Source organism: Lepisma saccharinum, chromosome 18 (genome assembly GCF_977018435.1).
Source record: "Lepisma saccharinum chromosome 18, izLepSacc3.1, whole genome shotgun sequence".
NCBI lineage: Eukaryota > Metazoa > Arthropoda > Insecta > Zygentoma > Lepismatidae > Lepisma > Lepisma saccharinum.
In genome coordinates this window covers 25,377,722-25,401,318 of record NC_139246.1, presented here as the reverse complement: position 1 = coordinate 25,401,318, position 23,597 = coordinate 25,377,722, and the positions used below count along the sequence as shown (strand labels likewise).

At 39.4% G+C, this 23,597-nt stretch overlaps 1 protein-coding gene across 2 annotated transcripts in view; it reads right to left on the bottom strand.

Annotated features, from left to right (window-relative positions):
* Positions 1-23,597, bottom strand: part of LOC146002485 (small G protein signaling modulator 1-like) — a 408,832-nt gene that overhangs the window by 321,086 nt on the left and 64,149 nt on the right. The gene's annotated exons all lie outside the window — the stretch shown is intronic.

Genomic DNA, 23,597 nt, shown 5'->3' with positions numbered 1-23,597 from the left:
GTTTGGCACGAATGAGTGACCCACGACCCACAGAGGTACATGCGAAAATCTTCACTTGCCTAAACAATTTTCTTCATCAATTGGATGTAAAACAGGTTGAAGAAATTTAATTGTTCGCTGAAGGTTTTACAGGGAAAAATAAAAAGTCAATAGTTGCAGCCATGATGCTCTACACTGTTACTATGGCTCAGCATATCAGTGTCATCAATTTAAATTTCTTTGAATCGTACCACGGACAGAATGAAGGCACTAAAATCAACTGGAAATCTATTCATTCCAGCTCAGCTGCTACCAATTTTTAGACTTGCACGATCTGATAAACCATACACTGAGCATTCCCTTCGATGCATGAATTTCTTAGATTTCCGAGATGTCGCATCAAATCTGAGGACACTATCTGTAAGGAAGGATGATAATGGTGAAGGAATTGACTGAACAGGCATACGATAACTAATGGTGATCAAGGATCAACCAGATAAAGTTTATTTCAAGGACAGCCATTTAAATGTGGTTTATCGAAGTATCTCGCTGCAAAGGAAAGTTATATTCACAAAAACTCCAAAGTGTCTTCACTCACATCCACCAAGGATTTCACTACAGATGTATGCAGATTTGATGTCTTTATGTGAAGGAGATACACCTGTAGTGAGAGAACCTGAGTTTGTGTATTTCTACAAAAATCTTCCACACTGAATATCATTAAAAAAATATTAAAAATATTCTATTGTACGAGCCTTCAAAGTCCCATAGTTATTCTTAGTTACAAGTACAACCAGAATTCATATTTTCTTTGTACTTTATCTTGAATTGCATTAAAGATAAACCATTATTAAGTTTCTGTATTTTATTAACTTCTCTTAACTACTATTTTCAACAGCAATGGGTAAATAGACGTGAATGTATGGATCACTTTTAAATAAAGGTATGAAATCAATACAACTATTATTAAATAATTTACATTAACGGGAAAATTAATAAATATATCTCTACATACCAAAAAGATCATTTTAAAAAAAATGTATGGAGGGCGTAACTTTAATCACAATCTTTGAAAAGAAAAGGCGAAGGGGCGTAAGTGATTGAAGCACATTCCAAAATTTTTGTTCCAGCAGAAATGAAAACATGTTCAAAATGTAACTTTTTCCCCAGATGTAACAACAATCATACACTTATTGTACAAAATTTGCAATTGATATATTAAATATCAAATGAGCACGACGGTATTATTTTGAACGAAAAACTTTAAATCTCTCTCTTAAAAAATCGTAAAAATCAAGATACGTCACTTCATCCCTTCACCGACGATATGTGAAACATATATCGTGCACTAAAGTTATACATGTTAATGTAAAAAATAATTATATTTGGAATGCATTTATCAATGTGAAATTGAAAGTGTTGAAAAATAATTCAATCGTTTGTTCGAACACAAATGCTTTAGCGCCAACTTCTACCCCCTTTTTGCATAATTTACGAGGGTAATAATGTCTTTGTTACTACTACTACTACTACTACTACTACTACTACTACTAATAATAATAATAATAATAATAATAATGTTGGTGCCGGGTTCGAATTCCGGCTTGGGCATGGATGTTTGTGAGTGTGTGTCCATTCATCAATTTCATCAAATCATCACTCATCCCCATTTTGGCAAATTAGCCAAAAGTAGCACAATAAGCGAAGTAAAATATGGCAAAATCAATAATAATAATGTTATAATAATAACATTATTATTATTAGCATTATTACTATTATTAATATGGCATATTTATCCTGGCACTTTCCACCCCAAACAAAAATTCATGGTTGCGCCTCTGACTGAAATATTCTTAAATATGCTAAAACTTTTGTTAAAATCAGAAATGCAAAATACGAATCTTTAAATATAACCCATAATATTTTTAATCAGCTTTTATTTCTTTCCTTACTCCAAAATTTGTAGAATGTTAGCATTCGCGCTCATATTGGGAAAAGGGGGGGGGGGGGCAGTGAAGCACTTGACCTACCTGAGATGTCTGGGACACCTAATATCATTTGAATAGTTTAATTGTTGCGTGAAAACATGGACAAGGTGTGTCTTGAAAGATATCACACTTAGTGGTCTCTGATATTTGAGTTTTTGTTTTTAAGTCCACTTTATGCACAGATAGGCTAATCGGGACTTGACCGACATTTTTAAGTGGGATCCGAAGTTTTGGTTGCCTCCGCCGACTACCGAACTCGGAACCCCTTCATTACAAGGCCACGCCATTACCACTACGTCTCTGATATACACATCGTGAAAAAATACAAAAATACATTGAACTGTTCCTAAAATAAATGTTAAAGTTTATGGAAAGGAAGCAAATCGAATCCAGTTTCAGACTCAAGTCTGAACTTAGCAACAACGCCACGGTATTTTCAATTCAATTTAAATTTTATGATTTGTAAAACAACGACAACAATAATGATAATAATAAAATGTCAAGGTCATTTTTTATGATGTGAAATATTACCCTGCCACCAAGTGCTCGAAGCGAAACTCCTTGCCCAGTTTGGGAAAAAGATATGGGGATGCCTGTAGTTGTATGGATCAATTTTGAGAAAATGCGGTAGGTGAAGGAATGCCTATGCAAATTATCCTTATCGTGGATGCTTTGTTAGAATTTTCTTAACTGGGGTATATCATTACTGTGGCATAAGAAGAAAATATCGAAGGACGTATGCGACTAAATTGCAATTTCCTCTACAGTTGTCATAAAACGAATGCTCTCCTCCTTAACATCTTACATTTAGCCAACAGTACTCGTGGCGACGCTTCAGACGATTCTTTTTTCAGGTGACTGTTGCTAGTTACGGGGATCAACGTTATGCGATTATAAACTTCCCTCTGCTACAGTTTTTTTTTCATTTTCTGCGCCGCGTTTTTGTGAGGGACGGTCGGTTGACTAGTTAGCGACTGTACGAGACACTAAGCAAATTCAGGGCCTCGCCGGTGGTAACGTTGTCGCCTCGTAATCAAGTCCCGGGTTCGATATCCGGTGAAGGCACATGGCACAGTGGTTCGGATCCTACATTAAACTATAGCTCCAGTCCCGATTAGCCTTTCTGTTCATAAAGTGGACTTAAAACAAATCAATCAATCAAACTAAGCAAATTCATCTACCAGTGACTTTCGGTATAGTGTAATGTGCAATGATAAATAGGAGAACGATAAAACTGCCGGAGAATGGGCAAGAGTGTACGAATGATCTCAACAGCTTGGCGAAGAACGCTAGTTGCTCACGAATAAACAGCGTGGACACATTTGTCCGACTGGGACATGCAAGGTGCTCTTTATGTAAATTTTTTGGGAAAGGATCATGATGCATGCCAAGTTTTCCTGCACGTTGATGAAGGGTGCCGTATAATGACATTTGTATAAATAAGACGTTGATGTTGTCTGCAAATGTTATCCTTCACCATAATTTCCCTACATGGTCAATTTGACAGCAATAACTCTCCGAAAGGGTCTTGCTTACACTCCGGGCGTAGCTCTTAGTGCATATCAGATTTATTTGAGCCACTTAAAAATAATATGAGAGAGAAGAAATTTTAGACAGATGAAGCACTGACAAAAAAATCAAGATATCCTGCGGTGGCTATGACAGCAGTCTTTTTTCTTCAACGCCAAATAACTCACGGAACTGACACATTGATAGCAGTATTGCCTCTATGCTCAGGGAGATTCCTTTAAACAATTCACGTAGTTTTGTCCTTGTAGGACTTGTAGTTTTGGTCGGTTAACCCTGAATGACCCTTGCAAATGAGCTGTTTGAGAAAATATCAAACTAATTCCATCTGTATTTTTACGTCGCTTTTCTGCCAATTTAGCTAATCGCGACGACAAGGATAAAATTGTGAAATAGATGGAAAGACAAAAACACATTATGCCTTGACAAAGATTCGAATCCAGGAATTCTGGCGCTACACTTACTTCTCTGCCACAGAAGACGACCAAACTATTTACATTTTTCAAATTATTTAGAGAATATTTTCGTTCACTGTAAATTAAAGGAAAGACCAAAAATCATCAAATGAAATAGGTCTACAAGTTAGATAAAACTAAATTAATGCTTACTGGAAGAAAGCAATGTTTCGTTTCTTTTCCTAATGCATCAGACCTCCCCGATGGCGCAGTGGTAGCGTCGTCGCCTTGTATTCAAGGGGTGCTGGGTTCGATACCCGGTGGAGGCATATAGTAATTCGGATCCTACTTTAAACTGTAGGTCCAGTCCCGATTAGCCATACTGTGCATAAAGTGGACTTAAAAAACTGTTTCTTTGACTTTATGGGTGTGAGTGATCGGAGTTTATGGGTCCGGGACGGGATCGATACGGTTTATAAAACTATCCCGATCTTCAGGACAGAAAATTTCACGTATTTCCCGACTAGTTCAGAAAATTTTATGGATGGGTAATGTTCAGAATTTCCAAACACTCCTGAAATTATTGAGTTCCACGCACATTTTGTCTACAAAGAAATTATTTTCCGTATTTTGATGCCATTTCTAGATTTCCCTTCCGATAATGAAGTATATCCAGAATTCTTATTTCGCGATCATTTTAAATTCCTGACCTATCGGAAATCCCGAAAGTAAGGAAACATTTCCCGAAGTTTCCCGGGACAGGACTTCTGGATCCCGCAAACTGAAGTCTGCTTTCCGTTGCGACTGGTAGTATGTCAAGAGGTCCCAGGTTCGAATCCTCGTCATTGTGTTTGTTCAATCACCATGTTCCTGACGTGAAAAAAAACAGAATACGTAAACTTTAATAAACAAATGTCGTATCCGATGCAGAGGCGGGCTGATTAACATCTGTGCATAAATTGGACTTGAATCTAGGGATGTACAATATCGGAATTTTGATATCGAGATATATCGTCAAGAAAATATCGTCGCAGACGATACGATATTATTTCCGTATAGTGATATGGGTGATATATCGTCTCCCTCTCTACAATATATATCGCAAAAATATCGACGATATATCGTCTAGTTAAAATCGCCTGGACGATAGTTCCTCAATATCGCGATATATCGTCTGGACGATATATCGTCGATCAGTACTTGAATCAGTTGAAATGTCGGTTCTGCCAACCGAAGGCTTCGTGTTTTGATGACGTTACTTTGGTCTCAATATGTGTTCCTTGCACCCCTAGCACGCGTGGTTTTACCACAGAGAGCAATGTAATAAAAACGGACTCTATTGAACGTTCGTACCACCAAAAGGACCCACCGAAGAGAAAAATGACACTTGCATTAAAATAAAAAAAATCATTATGACCTGCCTGCTTTACCCACTGGATCATTCACTGTGCCTGCACTTCCTTGTTCTTCCTCCATGATACATGTGGCGCCGTTCTTTCCCTTCAACATGTTTACAGTTAATCGGATATCATGAGTAAGCAGTTGCAGTGGAAGGAATCTTCCAAAGCGAAAAAAACAAAAAAACATTTGTTTCCCCGCCATAATGAATTCACAGTTGCCTTCTCCTTAGATATAACACTGACATAGTGTTGATTGATTGAGTTGGTGTTTTAAGACCACTTTATGCATAGTAAAGCAAATTTGGACTGGACCTACAGTTTAAAGTAGGATCCGAACCACTATGTGCCTCCAGCGGGTATCGAACCCAGCACCCCTTGAATACAAGGCGACGACGCTACCACTGCGCCATCGACAAGGCCTGAGGCATAAGGAAAAGAAACGAAACATTGCTTTCTTCCAGTAAGCATTAATTTAGTTTTATCTAACTTGTAGCTTCCTTGACTGAAATATTGATTTTACCCATGCGTTATGTCGCCCCTCCTTCCTTCGAAAATTTTAAGCCCCCTGTACTTTTTGAGGACATCATACACTTCCTCAACATAAGATAACAACATTGTGAGGACGCTAATCACTTGTGCACCAGAAGTAATAAGCCTTGTGAGGACATCATACACTTCATCAACAGAATATAGTAACCTTGTGGGGACACTACTCACTTTGCATCAGAAGTAATAAACCTTGTGGGGACATCATACATTTCTTCAACAGAAGATGGTAACCTTGTGGGGACGCTACTCGCTTTGCATCAGAAGTAATAAACCTTGTGAGGACATCATACACTTCTTCATCAGAAGGTAGTAACCTTGTGGGGACACTACTCACTTTGCATCAGAAGTAATAAACCTTGTGGGGACATCATACACTTCTTCAACAGAAGATTGTAACCTTGTGGGGACACTACTCACTTTGCGTCAGAAGTAATAAACCTTGTGGGGACATCATACATTTCTTCAACAGAAGATAGTAACCTTGAGGGGACGCTACTCGCTTTGTATCAGAAGTAATAAGCCTTGTGAGGACATCATACACTTCTTCAACAGAGGATAACAACCTTGTTGGGACACTACCCACTTTGCATCAGAAGTAATAAACCTTGTGAGAACATCAAACACTTCTTCAACCGAAAATATCATCCTTGTGGGAACACTACTCGCTTTGATTCGGCAGTAATATACCTTGTGAGCACATAATACACTTCTACAACAAAAAGGTAAGCTTGTGGAGCGAAAAGTTTCTTAAACGTATACCGAATTTCTATAGCGAATTGAAGCCATGACTTCCTTCTTTCAAATCACATAAAGTAAATTGATTGAATTTGTGATATGTAAATAATGCATAAAAGAATAATATATTATCATAAATTAGAAATGTACATAAATCAATAATAATAATAACAGTTACTGTTAGTATTTTCATAGCGTGTAAAGTTACATTTTAGCTTCCTTGAAAAATATATTGACTTTGTCCATGATACACGCCTCCCGCTTCCGCTTGGAACATTTCTACCCTTGAGCGCACTATATATTTATTCAATGGAAGATAACAACGTTGTAGGGACACTACTCGATTTTCCATCAGAAGTTATATCCCTTGTAAAAGCACTTTTTAAATTATTAACTAATTTAATTTAGTAACACTGTTGAGCCTTGTTTCATGCCTTGGTCAGCATTGTAATGTTTAATTGAATTTAGATACAAATTAACATTTAACTTAAAGCAAAGCATGATTCGAAATGTATATAAATTAAACACAAATAGTTTGTGAGAGCAATGAAAGATACTTTGCATATATCACATTTTGCAATGTTTCTTTCTGGCTTTTTTGGCTAATCGTGACGATTAGATAAAATTGACGAAGGGACACTGGAAGAAAATAATCGAATTTAGAACTTTATTGAATCAATTTCAAGTCCTATATCCCTCTGCATGATTTCCACATCATATCACATGGTATTATTATTATTATTATTATTATTATTTGTAACCCGCGTGCTATGTAGCTTTTTACTTTTTGTCTTCATGTTAAAACACAGAAGTTTGCATTTCTACCCAAAACAGCACAACACTCGTTAGTATAAATATTTTGCTAACTTCATTTGTCAGTCATTTAATTACATCCACCGTCAGATCTCTCCTACTTCATGTAACATCTGTTTCTCTTTTCCAGTGATTTATTCTCTGCAGGACAAGTATTTACGATTTTTTTTTATGAAAAATATCATAAACGACAAAAACTGCAAAAATCGACAGAGACTAAAAGTATTTCCTCTCTTTTATTCTCAAGTACCAACAGGGTAGCATTTTCAAACTTATTTACACATCGGTCCCCACAGCGTCTGTACAGAATCAATGGTGTGTATGGAGTGTATGTGCAAATTTTCATGAATCTAATGGACCTTGTGGGGACCCGAGGCCACCTGATTTCACAGGCCTTGTGGGTACTGGTGTCCCCACAAGGATAGGAAACGTTTTTCTTGTATAATTTGCTCACAATGTAGGTTACTTTTAATTTTCGGGAGTTTATAGTTTTACTGTGTTATTTGTCACATAATTTCAACAAACACATCAGACTACGACTGTGATTTCCCCCGGTCCCCACAGTGTATGTGCACTAACAGAGTCCCCACAAGGTAGCATATGCGCGTATGTGTGTGTGTGTGTGTGTGTGTGTGTGTGTGTGTGTGGCCTACTTTTAGGTGTGGGCAAAAAAATATCAAGAGGGGCATATTTTTGACAGGATTATGGACAACAATCTGACAGAAGTGCCTTTTGTAAGTGTGGACAAATCAATCTGAGGGGGCTCATCATTTCACAGGAACTTCCCGAGGGCATTTTTACAAAAATCTTGGATTAGACGGGGTTCCACACTTGAGCAAAAAGCTCATATGGGCATGTTGAGCTAGGTTTAAGTGTAGCCAAATCTGCTTGAGGGGGGCTCATCATTTCCGGCACTGGTTGTACCACAAATCATACTACTAATGGTGATTAAATGAAACCGAAACCTTCGTAAGCGAGACCGTGAACCGGCAACTCAACGAAATTCATAACAAGATGCAAAGCGCAGGGAATACGTTTACCTTCAGGGCAATCCGATTGGACGTTTAGTTTTGATACTTGTTGAGATGCGAGAAGAATTTTAGTTCCAAATCCTTCCTCCATGCCAGTATTAGACATTCTAAAATAGGGACGTGTTGGAAGTAATTTGGAAGACAATAAACAACTCTTATGCAGCCATATTAGCCTCTCTGCAATGCTTATTGTGGTTGAGTTCGGACATTTATGTTTGCAAAGCAGCAACCGCCATTAGTATCCATAATTCTTTACGTCCTTGTTCAGCGTTCATTTGCTTTACCCACCACCTCACCATGGCACTTTATCCACGAACTCGTCACCTCGTTCTAATAGCTCATTCGCCACGTACAGTTTTTTTTCGTTTAATGCTCCACTGAGGTACAGGGTGTCTAAAAATGTCTGCACAACTTTCAAACTAAGTTTTATAAATAACTAGCTGATTACCCGGCGTTGCCCGGGTATTTATCGTATTTATCCCAATCTTGTATTAGACAGGAAAATAATGATTTCTAACTATAGTGTAAAATGTAACTAATTTTAAATGTGATCGTGAATGTCACCAATTAGCTTAGCGACTCCGAAAACTATGGATTCGACAATAGTCTAGGTCATTTGTGGCATTTTATTTTTCACTCACCTCACCCCCAATGCCGAAAGGTGATGAACTTGAAGTTGAACCGCATTGGGATTGTCACGAAAACTATGGATTCCACACTAATATCGGTAGTTTTCGAAACAGCCTGAATGTTAGATAACCCGAGAAACACTATCGTTGTGCGGGGTTGCATAGAGACACGGATGTCTGTTTGTGCGGAATTTAATATCGGTCGATCTCGATTATTCTTACATGTCACCCCTTTCCACCCCAGCCCTAGGGGTGCCAGGGGTGTCTTACCCCAAAAAAATCTATCCAGATTGCAAGTTATACGTGTACCAAGTTTGGTTGAAATTGCTCCAGGCGTTCGAGAGTTATGCCGGATCAAACATATATACACCGCCCCCCACACACACACACACACATACATACATTTATATATATATATATAGAAGATATATTGCTCGAAAAGAAAGGACAATACATGTTCAAACATATAGGCCAGGCCGGGCCAGACGGTATATCCTGCTGTACAGTCTGTTTGGCAGACATTGTCAGCTATTGGGTGGTGGAATAACCGCGAAACATAACACAGGATTAAACGCGAAGGAATACGAACGAAAGGTTCAATCGCGAAATGGAATAAGTGCGAAAGGAATCACAACGAAGCGGAATAATCGCGAAACCAAAATCAAACACCGGAATAAGCGCGAAAGGAATAACCGCGAAACGAATTAAGCGCGAAAGGAATTAGAGAGAAACGGACTAAGCGCGAAAGGAATTAGAGAGAAACGGACTAAGTGTGAACAGAACACGAACGAAGCAATAAGAGCGAAAATATTAAGCGCGAAAGTATTTCGTGGTTGTTTTGGCGACCTAAGCTATCACGTGAGCGCTTTCACCCACTGACAGAAGCTCTGGATACAGCACTTCATTTGCCCACTGCCAACCTCGCATCCTCGCATCCTGGGTCATGTCGGTTGCTATGGTTTGAAGTGTCAGTCGTGAGACTTTGCCTTCGTATAGTTGTGAATCGTATTTGTCTTTTGTCATGGCTGGTTAGTCGTGAGTTGGGTAAATGTCACTTACCACTGTATAAAACCTCGGAAAATATGCGAACTAAAGGCTTCACCGTAACTTTAACTAGCGACACTAGCGCCACTGCTTCCACGCCAGGGTTTCAGATGGGTTGGTGGATCTATAGCAAGTGTAAGGATTGACTTGGTAATGGGATTTAAACTTGGCGTATGTCTAGGTGAGGTATCTTTGGGAGGGAAATGGGCAGTATTAGTGTGACGTCACAGCAGACGACGAGCTGGAACTGAGTCTAAACAAATGAAAACGTGTTTTTTTTCCTATTCAAATCCATTGAGTTTCCCATTGCAAAGGGTAACTTTAAGAATCGTGACAGCAGTTACGAAACAAAAATGTTATGTGCATCGTACATCAATGTAAAGATGGGATTTCGGAGAATACGTCTATATACAGGGTTATATTATAAATGATTGACCCGATTTCATAAATTCACTGTAGCTTTATTATTTGACATATTGTCAAGAAACTTTGCAGACCTCAAAAAGTTTTTTTATGTTGCAGGTTCGCTTCTGATTTCTGCCACGAGAGCGCAGCAGTGAGCATTTATTCAATATGGCGACAGGAGGAGAGAAATCTTATGTTGTGCTCGAGTTTCATTCACATCAGTCTGTCGTAACAGTGCAACGACACTTCCGAACGAAGTTCAACAAAGACCCACCAACTGCCAAGTCCATTCGGCGATGGTATGCACAATTTACAGCTTCAGGATGCCTCTGTAAGGGGAAATCGACTGATCGGCCTACAGTGACTGAAGAAACGGTTGAGCGCGTGCGAGCGAGTTTTGCACGAAGCCCACAGAAGTCGACGAACAAAGCAAGCAGAGAGCTGAACATTCCACAGCCTACCGTTTGGAAGATCTTACGGAAGCGATTGAAGAAGAAGCCTTACCGCTTGCAATTGCTACAAGCCCTGACGCCTGATGACAAAGTCATACGCTTTGAATTTTCAGCACAGTTGCAACAGCTTATGGAAGAAGAAGATGGGTTTTGTGAGAAAATCATCTTTAGTGATGAAGCAACATTCTTTTGTGAATGGAGCAGTGAACAGACACAATGTGCAAATCTGGGGGACAGTCTCCCCACGCTGTCGTGCAGCACATTAGAAACTTACCAAAGGTTAATGTGTTTTGTGCAGTCTTACGGTGTAAAGTTTATGGCCCCTTTTTCTTCTCAGAACAGACCGTGACAGGACACGTGTATCTGGACATGCTGGAAAATGCCACAATTGGAAACAGACAGTGTGGACTTCATCTTCCAACAGGATGGTGCTCCACCCCACTTCCATCTCGATGTTCGTGAATTCCTAAACAAGAGATTGACAAACCGATGGATTGGTCGTGGTGGGGATGATGACCAGCAATTCCTGTCATGGCCTCCACGCTCTCCGGACCTAACCCCATGCGATTGTTTTGTGTGTGGTTATGTGAAGGATACAGTGTTTACGCCTCCGCTACCAAAAAACCTAACAGAACTGAGAGTTCGCATCAACAGTGCTTTCCAACGGATTGATAGGGACATGCTGCACCGAGTGTGAGAAGAACTTGATTATCGACTTGATATTTGCAGAATTGCTAGGGGGGAACATATAGAGCACTTGTAATATGTCACAATAAAACTTTTTGAGTTTTTCTAGACGTCTGCAAAGTTTTTGTCAATATGTCAAGTAATAAAGCTACAGTGAATTTATGAAATCTGGTCAATCATTTATAATAACCCTGTATAATTCCTTACATATGAGAATGTAAAGAATAAATGGAGTTGGAAAGCGATTAAAGCAAATGCTCCAAAGGGAATCCGATCCGGAATCGCAGCCAATGGGCGCCGTCGGTTCAATCGCATGAGGCTGCTGGTTTCCCATCATCCTTAGCGGCAGCGTGACCGACTTCAGATCAAGTGAGCTTCGGGCCGGCTTCGGCTGTGCTCGGAACTGGAATGTACAACTTTTTCCCATGATTTTCTTACTCCGGTTATTCTTTACCTTATTCTCTGTAAGATATATGTGATATATAGTCTATTCTCCGAAATCTCATCTTTACATTGATGTACAATACGCATCATAATTTTGATTCATAACTGCTGTCACAATAATTAAAACTACCCGTTCCGATGGAAACTCCCATTGATTTGGATAGGAAGAAAACACGTTTGCCTGCTGTTTGGACTCAGTTCCAGCTCGTCGTCTGCTGTGGCGTCACCACTAATATGATCCATTTGAACCACTACTTGCCACATTCACAGCAAAGACAGCCAGTACACATGGAGCAGGTATTTCAGATGGTGAGAGGACAAGAATTTGCCCTTTGAGGGCCTTAAGGGCTTGAAGATCTTATTGGTATTACGTATTTGCCCTTTTGAAGGATAAATGGAACAACACCGTCAGTTGCAAGTTGCAGCAGACATACGTTTGACAAAAAAAGTCCACAGATGTCTGACAGAGTGAGGGTACTATTTAACGAAGAGCCTTCTGCCCTTTAGGCACCTCCGTGATTTATCTCAGTTCCTCCAGGCGGATGCTGCGAAAGTACTCGTAAGGCAACACACGATACCTTCCACCGCTCTTTCTCGTTTATTCCCATCGATCTGTCATCTCATCATGGTTAAGGTTTGGCTGGATCTTTTGCCGACGCCAGGGCTGTTTTGAATTTATTTATTTATTTATTGAAGTTTCCAGCACAGAAGAAGCCATTTTAAACCGAAGAGAAATATCAGTAAAACAGTTCAAAAACAACAACAATAACAAAACAGTTCCAAGATAAACCGTGATCAGTTTCAGAATTACATTTCCTATGTACAGTCACCGGCAAAAAAGCGGGACACCTAGATCGTTGCAATGCGTTATGCGTGTTGCCTTACTCCACGACGGTGGCATAAGTTGCAATTGAAAATTTGCTTTAAAATCCACTTATCCCGTAGAGTTAGCAACACACATCCGAACTACTATGTACCTCTACCGGGTATCGAACCCGGGACCCACTGATTACAAGGCGACGATATTACCACTACGACAACGTGGAGGCCTGATTCCGGGTTCGAATCCAGGTCTAGGAATGGATGTTCAATGTGAGTGTCCCTTCATCATATTGTCACTCACAAGTGGTTCGGATCCCACTTTAAACTGTAGGTCCAGTCCCGATTGGCCTTACTGTGGGCTTAAAAAAATCATATTGTCACTCATCCTCATCTTCGTGAATACCCAAAAAATGGCAGCAAAGTAAAATAAACCAAATGAATAGATTTTGTTCGAACCCTGTATATGGGACCGGTGTAGTGAATATCCAGTTTGGAACTCGAACCCACAACCTTCCGTGGCAAGACCGTGATTCGAACACTCAACGCGCTCGAATGGGAACCAGACGCCTATTACATCGTCGTGGTATTTCAGCTTACAAACGCGCACTGCCACTTTCCTCATCCAAATTTAATCTCGCGCTATCCCGCCCTGGGGAATATAAAGCCGCCCACGGCGGTAATTCCCATGCGTATTGGTCGTCAACAACAGCGCGAAATTTCCATCTTTGCGATGCGATTCGAATTTCCCCGTCTCGCTAGAACAACTCGGGGGACTACAACAGGCACGAACAGACACTTGAAAATCGACCGCGACGTCGAGGGGAGAAAGGAAGCATCAACGAAGCGTCGGCATCCGAGACGCGCAGTAAACCGAGAGCTTATACACACAGTGTTGCCATATTATGAGCACAAAAATCCCTCCGTGGGTATTTTTACGTTACAAAAAACCCTCCCCAAGATATAATCGTTTTACAAAATACATTCAACTAGTTGATTTCCCGGCGTTGCCCGGGTATTTATTTATCCCAATCTTGTTTTAGGCAGGAAAATAATATCAAATGTAACTAATTTTAAATGTGATCGTGAATGTCACCAATTAGCTTAGCGACTTCGAAAACTATGGATTCGACACTAATCTAGGTCATTTGTGGCATTTTCCACTCCCTCTCACACCCCATGTTGAACTTGGAGTTGAACCGCATTGGGAGTGTCACGAAAACTATGGATTCCATTTGCAACACAGCCTGAATGTTAGACAACCCGAGAAACACTATCGTTGTGCGGATTGCATAGAGTCACGGATGTCTGTTTGTGCGGAATTTAATATTGGTGGTTCTCGATTATTTTTGCATGTCACCCCTTCCCACCCTACCCCACGGGGTGTCTTACCCCAAAATATTCTTTCCAGGTAGCAAGTGATACGTGTACCAAGTTTGGTTGAAATTGCTCCAGGCGTTCGAGACTTATGCCGGAACAAACAAATATACACTCCCCCCCCCCACACACACACATACATCCATATTTATATATATATATATATATATATATATATATATATATATATATATATATTGTTACGTTGAGATGCGTTGTTTTTGCCACTTTTAGCAATAGCGACGATGAGAATGAATTGTGATTATTACACGAAACTAATGTAATTGACACTCACGTGTGAGGCAGTGCCAGAGATCTGAAGTAGACCACTCAATCACGTGTTTTTTTTGTTTTGTTTTTTTGCAGAGATCTTCGATATTTCTTGATTTGTGATTCTATCTGGCCTTGGTGTCGATATCGTCTTGAATTGCTAGATGTGGCTCATACTTGTATCAATATAAAGAGAGATGGATAGGACCAGAAAGTAGCGTAGAGTGTGAAAGACATCCTGGAGAAAAACAGAGAGGAGGTATACACATAAATGCTCATTTATGTCTTTCTCTCTCTCTCTCTCTCTCTATTTCTTCTCCTCTCTCTCTCTCTCTCTCTCTCTCTCTCTCTCTCTCTCTCTCTCATATATATATATATATATATATATATATATATATATATATATATATATATATATGCAACAAATTGAAGATGGCGTCATGTTTCAACCTTGGTACTTCCGTGGAGACACATAATCATTCGGATCCCACTTTAAACTGTAGGTGTAGTGTCGATTAGCCTTTCTGTGCATAACGTACATAGAAACTAAATTCTGCGTGCGACGATCCGACCAAACTTTGACGAAAACAAACCCCGCTAGAGAGAGGGGAGTGAAAAATAAAGGAAGATTGATAATATGTATATACGGAAAGGCAGCATAATTAAACACACATACAGAGGAGAGAGATGAGTGACATTAACGGTAGAACACCAATAGAAATACTAATTCCAATGTTTCCGCATTATTGAAATGTATGCAATAAATTTCCCTTCCCTTCCGACAGACAGGAATAACAACGACCAGAATTTCCCTGATCCTTGGCAAATTTCCCACCACCCGGCAACCCTGTTTCACACACAAACTCCTCCGACCCCGAGGCTCTCGGTTTGCAGACCCGCCAGGATACGAAAAACGAACAAAGTAGGGCATTAGAGTCGTCGCCATGGCAACCCATATCTCCGGAGAGTGTTTCCAGCACGGGGAGGGTTATGTAAGGAAGGAGGGGGAGGTGCGGAAAGCAAGGGGTGGGTAGAAATTCTCCGTTCCGTTACCCTCTTTCTCTTTCTGCAAACCCGCGTCGGGAGAGGGGTTCCAGCGATCTGCGTCATTATCACGTGATCCCCCATCCTTTTTGAGTGTGACGTATTTTATCTAAGGAGGGATTACCGGTAGAAGACCTGGAAACTTTTTAGGATCAAACGGGGTAATGTATCGGGGGGAAACAGGTTTAGGTACATTCAGTGTTGCTTACCTCAGGTGCGGTTCACTAACAACAAATAAGATGAAATAGAGTAACAGAAACAATATTAAAGTTTCTGACAAAAAATGTTAGCAATAAAAAAAAGGAAACAATTTCTTGGAAGACACACAATGGAACTACAATGCCATTAGATTCAACAATGCAAAAACAGATGCGCAAACGAGAAACCAAAGTAACGTTCCTTTCAAACAGTCTTTCAACAATATAACATGAAGCACTTTGATGCCTGCTTGCCATTCTTCTACAATTAGTTCACATAACATCAACAATACATCATCGTTCAAACGTACAAGGGTTTTTATCAATCGATCACTATTGTTACAATTGGCCAAAATCAGGAAATTGTGTCTGATAAATAATAATAATAATAATATAATAGTTTAGAAAGAGATAAGTATGGTTTCATTACTGTATTAATCTTATATTTTCAAACATTTCTTCCATTTTACATAACCTCTCTCTCTCTTTCTTCTACGATTGTATAGTGTGGTTGCTGGGCAAGTATTAAAATAACTACGTATTATTATTATTAAAATAATAATAATATTTTATTGTTACTTAGTGCTCCGCATAACAATGGCCAGAAACAGCACCACTTTCAATATTTCTACAATTAGTTAAACGACAGATCATCATTTAAATTATCTAAAAGAATATTATCAGTCCAACACTATTATTACAATTTACCGCAATCAGGGAATTGTGTCTCATAATAATAATAATAATAACACGGCACCCGGAACCCTCAAGAAAATTTGTCAAATTACCCAAAAATGTTAATGAATACTGAATACGTTTGCAAAGACTTTGAGACACGTATAGTGTCTATATACAATATTCTACACCCTCGAATTTTCAATTATGTTTTTTCTTTATGAAGATTATATGATCCTAATTGTGAAATTAAAAAAATGGAGCGCGGAAAGAAGTACTTACGACTGTACAGCCGTTTAAAGTTGAGATTTTGTCGTTTAAAATTGTTGAGTCCAAATTTCCAACCGATTCAGGGCTCCGCCCCTGGGATAATTGATTTACCGCCCCCTACCGCTACAGCGGCCCCGCCTTTATCTATAGAGTCCCTTTTAAAGGCATGTTAGAAATTGGCCAGAGTCACCTGCCCCCAACACAATTTCTCACTGTCTTCCGCATTGACACATGAATATACCAAAAAAGGAAGGCTAAAATTAAACTTAAGAAGGTAACTTACCTCGTTTTACCAAGGCCAGGCACTGAATTGTGGGTCGAAGTTAAATTTGTAAGTCCAAAAATGAAGTAACTCCTACGTTGAAAGTCCGTGTTGTCCTTTTCCACAGAATACCACCCTCCACTCCCGTCCCATCATAAAAATAAGAAGTCGCAAATTATCCCATCCCACAAGTCATTTAGAAAATACTACCCTCCCCTTTACGGCCTGTAGTCGCCAAAAGAAATAATTAATTCCAATTTCTGAAGTCGCATAAATGAAATGCAATGTCTGAAATGTCCAATCCGCCAATATATCACACAAATAACATATCGCAATCGCAAATGTTCCCATTGCAAAAGTCAATCATAAGAAGAAAAAGAAAAAAATCAGACGTGCGCCTGTGACATGAATCCATGATCCGAGATCTTCAGACTTACGCCTGTGACATGAATCCATCATCCGCCATGTGTGTTTCCCCCACTCTTCACCGCGGTGGTTTTCACACATCAGTACCCTTGTGAAGTCTGTGCAATTCACGACGCACCTGAGGTTTACAAGCTTGCTTGGTTTTATCCACGGGTCTTCCCTTCTCTGTGTTCTTACAGTCTATTAAGTTCCGATGCATCTCAAAGCACGCTACCAGTGACAGAAATCCGATTCCATGTAGCATGACTAGCGTGTTTGCATGGTTGGAGAGACCCCTCTCGAAGCCTCTTATCTTTATTTATTTATTTATTTATTCCAGATGACCTTGGAGAGGAGGTTGCAAATTCACTGCGATGTAGACAAGTGGCAGACCTTCGGGGCTCTCGTTTTCATTATATTTTTCTTATACTAAACTTCATTAGTTTCTTCCCTACTGTTTTCTCTACCAAACAATAATTTCATCTCTGCCACGTAGTACACCCTGGACAGTTGCAGACTAACGAGGTTCTGGCGCCTGGATTTGCAGTTAGTATGATCCTCTGTGGAAATTTTGTTGTGTCGTCAATATGTGTTTGTGATTGTCCCTTGGTCCATCTCATCATATCACCATTCATCTCCATAGTCGCGATTAGCCAAAATTGGCTAACCTAATTCAATCAAACAAACAATAAACTGTTCACCATAAGGTCTTTCCCATTGCTGTTGCTTTTAAACAATAGTATTTTGTTATATATTAGTGGAAGTTAGTTATGGAGCCATGGGCTGAAACAGCCATAAATTTCAAATGATATATATTATTGTTGTTATGCTTACTTCTTGTTGATTTGATATACATGTGTTATGGAGTTAATATAAAAATGTTCGAACCCAAGTGTTTCATTGAATATTATTCAAATTGTGTTAGTAACACACGATAGTAATATATTTAAAAATTCTAGAGATACATGATAAGTTCTTCGAATCAATACACAATACATTTGTTTCACCCAGTGACCGAAATGGGCCGCAAAAACCGTTCTTGATATTGAACATAAATTCTACATCTTTTCGTAACTATTTGAAACTAACCTCAAATACTTATAAATCGATATTATAATACCGTATGCCTGATAGGTAACTGTGTTTGCCAATCTAAACCAGTCGCTACTCCTGTAAACTGATCTACATATGTAAGAAGTTTTTCCTGCCAGTAAATGTGTTTAGCCGATTTTTAAAGGTGATACAGAATAATTAGTTCTGATTTAGTAAGTCGGATAATAATAGTGTCACCCTTGAATTATTTGCGGGGGACTAGTACCCTCTGTGCCCCGCTAACGACGCCCGTAATAGGAGTAGAGCCTCACTCTTAAGCTAAAGCCTTATTCGCCGTTTCATAAGATGGCAACCTCCATCCTTTAAGAGGGATAGCCATAAGCACCTGCGTCGTAATATAGCCTTTTCCTCGCGGTGCATTGTTTCTTTATTACGGCCGTTGCCAGGCAACCGCGCAAAAAAAAAAAAAGACGGGTGGAGGAAACAAAAGACGTGCTGCCGGTCCCCCAAGTAAAGGGTATCGGCAAGGGAGAAGTAGACAGACCCTTGGAAAATTAATTTAGTGTTGGGGCGGGGAAAATCCAGTTGCTCCTAATCAAGTTGCGTTTCAGTGCATCAAGATAATTAAGCTGTAACAACAGAGTGCATTTGCATGCGTCGGAAATGAGATTTAGACCTTTGATCTAATTTCGGCAAGATAGAGATGCAGACAAGAGCCGTGTCCGAATCTCCAAGCGTGCCGTTACGTCCGAATCGAAATGCTCCCGAGCAGTACAGTTGCCACTTTAGCCGCCAGGTGTCAGTTCGAACGTCACCCACAGTGCTCTGGGGCGCAGGCGCGCAATACGGATACAGAAGGCAGGCGTCAACCAGTCACCAAAATTCACGTGATATCTTCTTTTACAATTTCTCGAAATAAGTTTAATGATAAAATGTCAAAGCAGTACTGAGCTTTAGAACTTATAATCAATAAACATTGCCTCTACAAAGTGAAATTTGTAATATGGTTGACGTAGAGCTACAACGCGTTGACGTGTGCTCTTCTTGTGCCAGCATCATTCACTAACATTATTTGCCATCATAGTTTTAACCAAAACTTACGAGCTAACTATTGTTCCACCAATAACATTAACTTACATTAATCTTAATAATTGCACCTGCACTTATACATCATGTAAAGCATGCGAATTACCTTAGTACTAATAATGAATTATTGCATACCTTTAATTCACAGTTTAAATAGTGTTCAGTCCAAGGTATTAATTTACCATTGTATTGTACTACAAGCACTACTAATGGAGTATTATTATTATTATTTGTTTCTGATTAACTCATGCATGTGACAAGGGTTATTTGCAAGAATGGACCATGAGGCCGAAAGCAGCGGATTCGGACTACATAACGGAACGGGGATTGCGCGTGTGGAACGGTGCTCTAGGCGGCAGCAGCTGTCGATTCGGACAAGGCCTATGGTTCAGTGGCCATTCAGTATGACGTCATGAACTTATGGAATCACAATTAAACAGATGCAGTTCGACGGTTGTGTGGACAGTGCATCCTTTTTCATGTCTGTTATTTCTGAATTTATTTGACCGTTCCACACTGTCGTCATAACTTCGCTCCTAAACCAATAAGAGTTTGTATCCGACTACAGACACGCAGAATTACAATAGGAGTAAGATCGTAACTATGAGGAGAGTTCAACTGTTTCCAAATGTAAAAGACAATGACATGATTTTTTCCAACGGAAAAGCTGGTTTATATTGGTCGAGTGAGCGGGAGAGTTAACTGGCCTGTCTACTCGACTCGACCTTCTATGGTGAATAGTTGTCTACACACTTTCTACTATACTCTAGCAAAGTGGTGCAGCTGTTTGGTGCTCTTTTGACAGAATGAACCCATCGACGTCGTTGGCGATTGAAAAAAAACACCTCTAAAAATGGTTTTCAAATTTTGTTTTTACGAGAAATTAATGAAATAATGCACGAGGACATGTCTATAGAAAGAAAACTAACTTCCTTGAATTTGCTATTTTCAGTCGTTCTTGGTTGTACGTAAAACGTAAATTCTTTATTTTTAATTTTACTTCTCCTACGCCAAATACATCAAGTTCCATATCCAGCACTTATGGCCTCATACCCTCGTAGTTTCTTTTCTTGGTTTGGGAATTTGCCGCCTCCAGAGGCCAAAAAGGTACTTGCCCCTTCCCTCCTACCCCCACCTAGACAAAAAATTGTGGTTGAGCTCCTGTTTCCAAATTTTCAAGCATAGTTGTGTTTAAATAAGTTGCTACGTTGTGAAATCTAATTCTATTTTAAATTTCTCGGCAAAATGAACTATATATATTTGAGGGTCTGAAAGGAGATCCTACATTCTTCTAAAAAGTGACCAATTTTTATAAACTTAACTATGCTCTTCAATTTTCTTTCTCAAAATGAATTCTGACAATGGGAGTTCTTAGGCAATTAACTAAAGAAACGTTTTAAAGTAAAATATAAATGCCAACCTTAACATAAGGAAAATTAAAGAAAAAAAACAATTGGGTGCTAGACTGTAAATTTGCCCTACAATAAAATTATATACAGTAACCCTTGACTTACGTAAATTCGCAGTTACGTAATAGCTGTACGTAGCTGTCACAAGACCTTTTTTTTATTTGAAACGTGTGAATTGATTGTTTTTATATTATTTTATATATTGTTAATATTTTTATAGTATATATATCCGAATAAATACTGTTGCATGATGTTTCATTTATAAAATAATACTGTGTAAATAATATATATATATTCATTCATTCATTCATTGTTTTCTGCCTAATTGGCAGGTTTTTCACTGCAATCTCCAGCTTTCCCTGTTCTCTGCCTTACGCTTCGTAATAGCATACGACCCAGTTAATTTAATATCATCCATAAGCTGATATCTGTTTCTTCCACGGACTTTTCTTCCTTCAACCATTCCCGCCAAGGCATCTCTTAGCAGGCAGTTTCTTCTTAGACAGTGTCCTAACCAGTTTCTTTTCCTCTTCTTGATGGTCTCCAGTATAGATCTTTTTTCACCAACTCTTTTCAGTACGGCTTCGTTTCTTACCTTGTCTGTCCATTTTACACGCTCCATTTTTCGCCATGTCCACATTTCAAAAGCTTCGAGTCGTTTCTCTTCATTTCTTCTCAACGTCCAGGTTTCTGCACCATATAGTGCTACACTCCACACAAAACATTTCACTAATCTCTTGCTTAGACCTATGTCCATGGGTCCACAAAAAACATTTTTTCTTCTATTGAAAGCTTCTTTTGCTATTGCGATTCTCATTTTCACTTCTTGGTTGCAGCTCATGTCACTGCTTATAGTGCATCCGAGGTACTTGAAGCTATCCACTTGCTGGATTTTTTCACTGTTTGCTCTCACATTAATATTCCTTGGTTTCCATCCTATAACCATTGCCTTTGTCTTCTTTACATTAATCTTCATCCCATACTGCTCACAGCTGCTGTTTAACTCTTCTAACATACTATTTATGGTTATTTCATCCTCAGCGAATAATGCCATGTCATCAGCAAATCTTATGCAGTTTATTCTTCTTCCTCCTAATTTGACACCTCCTGTGCCCTGGAAACAAGTTTTCACTATATCTTCTAAATAAATATTAAACAAAGTAGGCGATAGGCAGCATCCTTGTCGTACTCCTCTTCCAATTTCACAGCCTTCTGTCATTTCGTCTCCTGTTCTCACTTTAACTCGTTGATTCATGTATAAGTTGCTTAGAAGTCTTCTCTCTTTCCAATCTACACCAATTTTCTTCAGAATTTCTAAAAGTTTAACCCAATTCACTCTATCAAAGGCTTTCTCCAGGTCTACAAATACTACAAACACCTCCTTTCCTTTCTCTAAATATATTTCCCCAATGGTCCTCAGTAAACCAATTGCATCCCTTGTACCTCTTCCTTTCCTGAAACCAAACTGTTCTTCCTCTAACTCGCCACTGACCTTCGAGTATAGGCGTCTGTTCAGAATTTTTAGAAGAATTTTTGCCGAGTGAGATATCAAGCTGATTGTCCTGTACTCAGAACATTTTCTGGCATTGCTTTTCTTCTGCAGAGGTACCAAAACAGTCTCCGTGAAATCTTGTGGCCAATATAATAATAATAAATATTGCAGTTTCTTACGAAGTTACACTTAAGCAATTTACAAATTCGACTTACGAAAATTTCAAGTTACGTAAAGGTTTACGGAACGCATAACTCGGGGGGGTTATTTGTACAGTCACGGACACTTCTGGGTTATAACAATTCCATTAACTTTCAACGGAATCGTTACAACCCAGAAGTGTCCATGACTGTACATGGAAGGAATCAATCCCTGACTCTCCTACCATATCACATATCTTCCAGACAGTAAGGGTGAGGTTTTCTCTTGCTAGGGACACCTTTTTGAGAGGAACCACCTCTGACTGGGACACCTTGTACACTCAACGGCAATGAAAATTCGACACTTAGATCCTGAAATGCTCACTTCTCTGAAAGACAGCGGTGGTAGAAGGTGCTATTGGAATTCAGTCATCGCCGTAAAGTTAAGCAACACACATAACGCCTTGCAGGAAAGCCTGTATCTCAGGATCTAGGTCCCATTTTCATTGCCGCTGACTGTACATTTGGAAACTGAGTAAGAACTTTGAGAGAAACAGCTCAAGGTGAGGCACAGTGAGTTTTAAATCGATTGCATCTCATTCAAAGGCAACATAAACGTGACAGAGACAGAGTTTGAATACGACACGCATTCATTTAGTGCGTAATTCGAGCGTGCTTGCCTGGAGAGCTGAGAAGCACACACGCACGATATCCATCAGCAGGCTTCGAACACGCATGCAAGGCATGTGTGGAGTCGATAATTTGCATGTTAACCTTTAGACCCCCGAGCTGGTTTTCGAAAGTAACCTCTCTCTGGCCGCCGCCTTTGAGCGCGATTTTTAAATTTTATACTTATTTCAGAAAAACGTTATATCTCGGAGACTATTTGGGCAATCTACTTGGGGTAACTTTTGTTTTGCAGCTAGAACATCAGGGCATGCAACCGTGCAGAAATCAAAACGCCAAAGCCAATAAGAAGGGTTGGGTGGGCCGCGGCCCCCAACTTTCAATGAAAAAAAA